Source organism: Ptiloglossa arizonensis, unplaced genomic scaffold, assembly GCF_051014685.1.
Source record: "Ptiloglossa arizonensis isolate GNS036 unplaced genomic scaffold, iyPtiAriz1_principal scaffold0069, whole genome shotgun sequence".
Classification (NCBI taxonomy): Eukaryota; Metazoa; Arthropoda; class Insecta; order Hymenoptera; family Colletidae; genus Ptiloglossa; species Ptiloglossa arizonensis.
Window position 1 is genome coordinate 410,711 of NW_027478439.1, and position 7,036 is coordinate 417,746.

Consider the following 7,036-nt stretch of genomic DNA (forward strand, 5'->3'; position numbering starts at 1 on the left):
TTTTTGGGTTTGGTCATTCCGTTCGCGAGATATGAAAGTTTGAAACAAAGAAATGGTTGAGAAGACAACAAATTTTTCGCACTTCTGCTGCTCCAAACGCTTAACCAGAATGGCGTCGTGGTAAAATACACATACCGTTGTAATCGGGCGAGTTACTACTTTCAGATGCAATAAGAATTTCTGGGTTTGGTCAATCCGTTCGCGAGATATGTGAGTTTGAAGCTAAGAAATGGTTGAGAAGACAAATTTTGCGCCATTCTGCTGCTCCAAACGCTTAACCAGAATGTCCTAGGGAAAAAATACACCTACCGTTGTAATCGTACGAGTTGCTACTTTCAGACGCAGCAGGAATTTTTGGGTTTGGTCAATCCGTTAGCGAGATATGTGAGTGTGAAGCTAAGAAATGGTTGAGAAGACAACAAATTTCGCGGACTTCGGCTGCTCCAAACGCTTAACCAGAATGGCCTCGGGGGAAAATACACATACCGTTGTAAGCGGGCAAGTTTATACTTTCAGACGCAACAGGAATTTTTGAGTTTGGTCAATCCGTTCGCGAGATATGGGAATTGAAGCTAAGAAATGGTTGTGAAGACAACAAATTTTGCGCACTTTTGCTGCTCCAAACGCTTAACCAGAATAGCCTCGGGGGAAAATACTCATACCGTTGTAATCGGGCGAGTTTCTACTTTCAGATGCAATAGGAATTTTTGGGTTTGGTCAATCCGTTCGCCAGATATGAGACTTTGAAACTAAGAAATGGTTGAGAAGACAACAAATTTTTCGCAATTCTGCTACCCCAAACGCTTAACCAGAATGGCCTCGGGGTAAGATACACATACCGTTGTAATCGGGCGAGTTTCTACTTTCAGATGCAATAAGAATTTTTGGGTTTGGTCAATCCGTTCGCGAGATATGGGAGTTTGAAGCTAAGAAATGGTTGAGAAAGCAACAAATATTGCGCACTTCTGCTGCTCCAAACGCTTAACCAGAAAGGCCTAGAAAAAAAATGCACATACTGTTGTAATCGTACGAGTTCCTACTTTCAGACGCCCCAGGAATTTTTGGGTTTGGTCAATCCGTTCGCGAGATATGGGAGTTTGAAACTAAGAAATGGTTGAGAAGACAACAAATTTTTCGCACTTCTGCTGCTCCAAACGCATAACCAGGATGGCATAGGGAAAAAAAACATATCGCTGTAATCGTACGAGTTTCTACTTTCAGACGCAGCAGGAATTTTTGGGTTTGGTCAATCCGTTCGCGAGATATGTGAGTTTGAAACTAAGAAATGGTTGAGAAGACAAATTTTGCGCCATTCTGCTGCTCCAAACGCTTAACCAGAATGGCCTAGGAAAGAAATACACCTACCGTTGTAATCGTACGAGTTGCTTCTTTCAGACGCAGCAGGAATTTTGGGGTTTGGTCAATCCTTTAGCGAGATATGTGAGTTTGAAGCTAAGAAATGGTTGAGAAGACAACAAATTTTGCGCCCTTCTGCTGCTCGAAACGCTTAACCAGAAAGGCCTAGGAAAGAAATACACCTACCGTTGTAATCGTACGAGTTGCTTCTTTCAGACGCAGCAGGAATTTTGGGGTTTGGTCAATCCTTTAGCGAGATATGTGAGTTTGAAGCTAAGAAATGGTTGAGAAGACAACAAATTTTGCGTCCTTCTGCTGCTCCAAACGCATAACCAGAATGGCCTAGGGGAAAAATACACATACCGTTGTAATCGGGCGAGTTTCTACTTTCAGTTGCAATAGGAATTTTTGGGTTTTGTCAATCCGTTCGCGAGATATGGGAGTTTGAAGCTAAGAAATGGTTAAGAAGGCAACAAATTTTGCGCACTTCTGCTGCTCCAAACGCTTAAACAGAATGGCATAGGGGAAAAATACACATACCGTTGTAATCGGGCGATATTCTACTTTCTGACGCAACAGGAATTTTTGGGTCTGGTCATTCCGTTCGCCAGATATCGGAGTTTGAAACTAAGAAATGGTTGGGAAGGCAACAAATTTTGCGCACTTCTGCTGCTCGAAACGCTTAACCAGAATGGCCTCGGGGTAAAATACACATACCGTTGTAATCGGGCGAGTTTCTACTTTCAGATGCAATAAGAATTTTTGGGTTTGGTCAATCCGTTCGCGAGATATGGGAGTTTGAAACTAAGAAATGGTTGAGAAGACAACAAATTTTTCGCACTTCTGCTGCTCCAAACGCTTAACCAGAATGGCCTCGGGGTAAAATACACATACCGTTGTAATCGGGCGAGTTTCTACTTTCAGATGCAATAGGAATTTTTGGGTTTTGTCAATCCGTTCGGGAGATATGGGAGTTTGAAGCTAAGAAATGGTTGAGAAGGCAACAAATTTTGCGCAATTCTGCTGCTCCAAACGCTTAACCAGAAAGGCCTAGGAAAAAAATGCACATACTGTTGTAATCGTACGAGTTCCTACTTTCAGACGCACCAGGAATTTTTGGGTTTGGTCAATCCGTTCGCGAGATATGGGAGTATGAATCTAAGAAATGGTTGAGAAGACAACAAATTTTTCGCACTTCTGCTGCTCCAAACGCTTATCCAGAATGGCCTCGGGGTAAAATACACATACCGTTGTAATCGGGCGAGTTTCTACTTTCAGATGCAATAGGAATTTTTGGGTTTTGTCAATCCGTTCGCGAGATATGGGAGTTTGAAGCTAAGAAATGGTTGAGAAGGCAACAAATTTTGCGCACTTCTGCTGCTCCAAACGCATAACCAGGATGGCATAGGGAAAAAAAACATATCGCTGTAATCGTACGAGTTTCTACTTTCAGACGCAGCAGGAATTTTTGGGTTTGGTCAATCCGTTCGCGAGATATGTGAGTTTGAAGCTAAGAAATGGTTGAGAAGACAAATTTTGCGCCATTCTGCTGCTCCAAACGCTTAACCAGAATGGCCTAGGGGAAAAATACACATACCGTTGTAATCGGGCGAATTTCTACTTTCAGATGCAATAGGAATTTTTGGGTCTGATCATTCCGTTCGCCAGATATGGGAGTTTGAAGCTAAGAAATGGTTACGAAGACAACAAATTTCGCGCACTTCTGCTGCTCGAAACGCTTAACCAGAAAGGCCTAGGAAAGAAATACACCTACCGTTGTAATCGTACGAGTTGCTTCTTTCAGACGCAGCAGGAATTTTGGGGTTTGGTCAATCCGTTAGCGAGATATGTGAGTTTGAAGCTAAGAAATGGTTGAGAAGACAACAAATTTTGCGCCCTTCTGCTGCTCCAAACGCATAACCAGAATGGCCTAGGGGAAAAATACACATGCCGTTGTAATCGGGCGAGTTTCTACTTTCAGATGCAATAGGAATTTTTGGGTTTTGTCAATCCGTTCGCGAGATATGGGAGTTTGAAGCTAAGAAATGGTTGAGAAGGCAACAAATTTTGCGCACTTCTGCTGCTCCAAACGCTTAAACAGAATGGCATAGGGGAAAAATACACATACCGTTGTAATCGGGCGATATTCTACTTTCTGACGCAACAGGAATTTTTGGGTCTGGTCATTCCGTTCGCCAGGTATCGGAGTTTGAAACTAAGAAATGGTTGGGAAGGCAACAAATTTTGCGCACTTCTGCTGCTCCAAACGCTTAACCAGAATGGCCTCGGGGTAAAATACACATACCGTTGTAATCGGGCGAGTTTCTACTTTCAGATGCAATAAGAATTTTTGGGTTTGGTCAATCCGTTCGCGAGATATGGGAGTTTGAAGCTAAGAAATGGTTGAGAAGACAACAAATTTTTCGCACTTCTGCTGCTCCAAACGCTTAACCAGAATGGCCTCGGGGTAAAATACACATACCGTTGTAATCGGGCGAGTTTCTACTTTCAGATGCAATAGGAATTTTTGGGTTTTGTCAATCCGTTCGGGAGATATGGGAGTTTGAAGCTAAGAAATGGTTGAGAAGGCAACAAATTTTGCGCACTTCTGCTGCTCCAAACGCTTAACCAGAAAGGCCTAGGAAAAAAATGCACATACTGTTGTAATCGTACGAGTTCCTACTTTCAGACGCACCAGGAATTTTTGGGTTTGGTCAATCCGTTCGCGAGATATGGGAGTATGAATCTAAGAAATGGTTGAGAAGACAACAAATTTTTCGCACTTCTGCTGCTCCAAACGCTTAACCAGAATGGCCTCGGGGTAAAATACACATACCGTTGTAATCGGGCGAGTTTCTACTTTCAGATGCAATAGGAATTTTTGGGTTTTGTCAATCCGTTCGCGAGATATGGGAGTTTGAAGCTAAGAAATGGTTGAGAAGGCAACAAATTTTGCGCACTTCTGCTGCTCCAAACGCATAACCAGGATGGCATAGGGAAAAAAAACATATCGCTGTAAATGTACGAGTTTCTACTTTCAGACGCAGCAGGAATTTTTGGGTTTGGTCAATCCGTTCGCGAGATATGTGAGTTTGAAGCTAAGAAATGGTTGAGAAGACAAATTTTGCGCCATTCTGCTGCTCCAAACGCTTAACCAGAATGGCCTAGGGGAAAAATACACATACCGTTGTAATCGGGCGAGTTTCTACTTTCAGATGCAATAGGAATTTTTGGGTTTTGTCAATCCGTTCGCGAGATATGGGAGTTTGAAGCTAAGAAATGGTTGAGAAGGCAACAAATTTTGCGCACTTCTGCTGCACCAAACGCTTAAACAGAATGGCATAGGGGAAAAATACACATACCGTTGTAATCGGGCGATCTTCTACTTTCTGACGCAACAGGAATTTTTGGGTCTGGTCATTCCGTTCGCCAGATATCGGAGTTTGAAACTAAGAAATGGCTGAGAATGCAACAAATTTTGCGCACTTCTGCTGCTCCAAACGCTTAACCAGAATGGCCTCGGGGTAAAATACACATACCGTTGTAATCGGGCGAGTTTCTACTTTCAGATGCAATAGGAATTTTTGGGTTTTGTCAATCCGTTCGCGAGATATGGGAGTTTGAAGCTAAGAAATGGTTGAGAAGGCAACAAATTTTGCGCACTTCTGCTGCTCCAAACGCATAACCAGGATGGCATAGGGAAAAAAAACATATCGCTGTAATCGTACGAGTTTCTACTTTCAGACGCAGCAGGAATTTTTGGGTTTGGTCAATCCGTTCGCGAGATATGTGAGTTTGAAGCTAAGAAATGGTTGAGAAGACAAATTTTGCGCCATTCTGCTGCTCCAAACGCTTAACCAGAATGGCCTAGGGGAAAAATACACATACCGTTGTAATCGGGCGAATTTCTACTTTCAGATGCAATAGGAATTTTTGGGTCTGGTCGTTCCGTTCGCCAGATATGGGAGTTTGAAGCTAAGAAATGGTTACGAAGACAACAAATTTCGCGCACTTCTGCTGCTCGAAACGCTTAACCAGAAAGGCCTAGGAAAGAAATACACCTACCGTTGTAATCGTACGAGTTGCTTCTTTCAGACGCAGCAGGAATTTTGGGGTTTGGTCAATCCGTTAGCGAGATATGTGAGTTTGAAGCTAAGAAATGGTTGAGAAGACAACAAATTTTGCGCCCTTCTGCTGCTCCAAACGCATAACCAGAATGGCCTAGGGGAAAAATACACATACCGTTGTAATCGGGCGAGTTTCTACTTTCAGATGCAATAGGAATTTTTGGGTTTTGTCAATCCGTTCGCGAGATATGGGAGTTTGAAGCTAAGAAATGGTTGAGAAGGCAACAAATTTTGCGCACTTCTGCTGCTCCAAACGCTTAAACAGAATGGCATAGGGGAAAAATACACATACCGTTGTAATCGGGCGATATTCTACTTTCTGACGCAACAGGAATTTTTGGGTCTGGTCATTCCGTTCGCCAGGTATCGGAGTTTGAAACTAAGAAATGGTTGGGAAGGCAACAAATTTTGCGCACTTCTGCTGCTCCAAACGCTTAACCAGAATGGCCTCGGGGTAAAATACACATACCGTTGTAATCGGGCGAGTTTCTACTTTCAGATGCAATAAGAATTTTTGGGTTTTGTCAATCCATTCGCGAGATATGGGAGTTTGAAACTAAGAAATGGTTGAGAAGACAACAAATTTTTCGCACTTCTGCTGCTCCAAACGCTTAACCAGAATGGCCTCGGGGTAAAATACACATACCGTTGTAATCGGGCGAGTTTCTACTTTCAGATGCAATAGGAATTTTTGGGTTTTGTCAATCCGTTCGGGAGATATGGGAGTTTGAAGCTAAGAAATGGTTGAGAAGGCAACAAATTTTGCGCACTTCTGCTGCTCCAAACGCTTAACCAGAAAGGCCTAGGAAAAAAATGCACATACTGTTGTAATCGTACGAGTTCCTACTTTCAGACGCACCAGGAATTTTTGGGTTTGGTCAATCCGTTCGCGAGATATGGGAGTATGAATCTAAGAAATGGTTGAGAAGACAACAAATTTTTCGCACTTCTGCTGCTCCAAACGCTTAACCAGAATGGCCTCGGGGTAAAATACACATACCGTTGTAATCGGGCGAGTTTCTACTTTCAGATGCAATAGGAATTTTTGGGTTTTGTCAATCCGTTCGCGAGATATGGGAGTTTGAAGCTAAGAAATGGTTGAGAAGGCAACAAATTTTGCGCACTTCTGCTGCTCCAAACGCATAACCAGGATGGCATAGGGAAAAAAAACATATCGCTGTAAATGTACGAGTTTCTACTTTCAGACGCAGCAGGAATTTTTGGGTTTGGTCAATCCGTTCGCGAGATATGTGAGTTTGAAGCTAAGAAATGGTTGAGAAGACAAATTTTGCGCCATTCTGCTGCTCCAAACGCTTAACCAGAATGGCCTAGGGGAAAAATACACATACCGTTGTAATCGGGCGTGTTTCTACTTTCGGATGCAATAGGAATTTTTGGGTCTGGTCATTCCGTTCGCCAGATATGGGAATTTGAAGCTAAGAAATGGTTACGAAGACAACAAATTTCGCGCACTTCTGTTGCTCGAAACGCTTAACCAGAAAGGCCTAGGAAAAAAATACACCTACCGTTGTAATCGTACGAGTTGCTTCTTT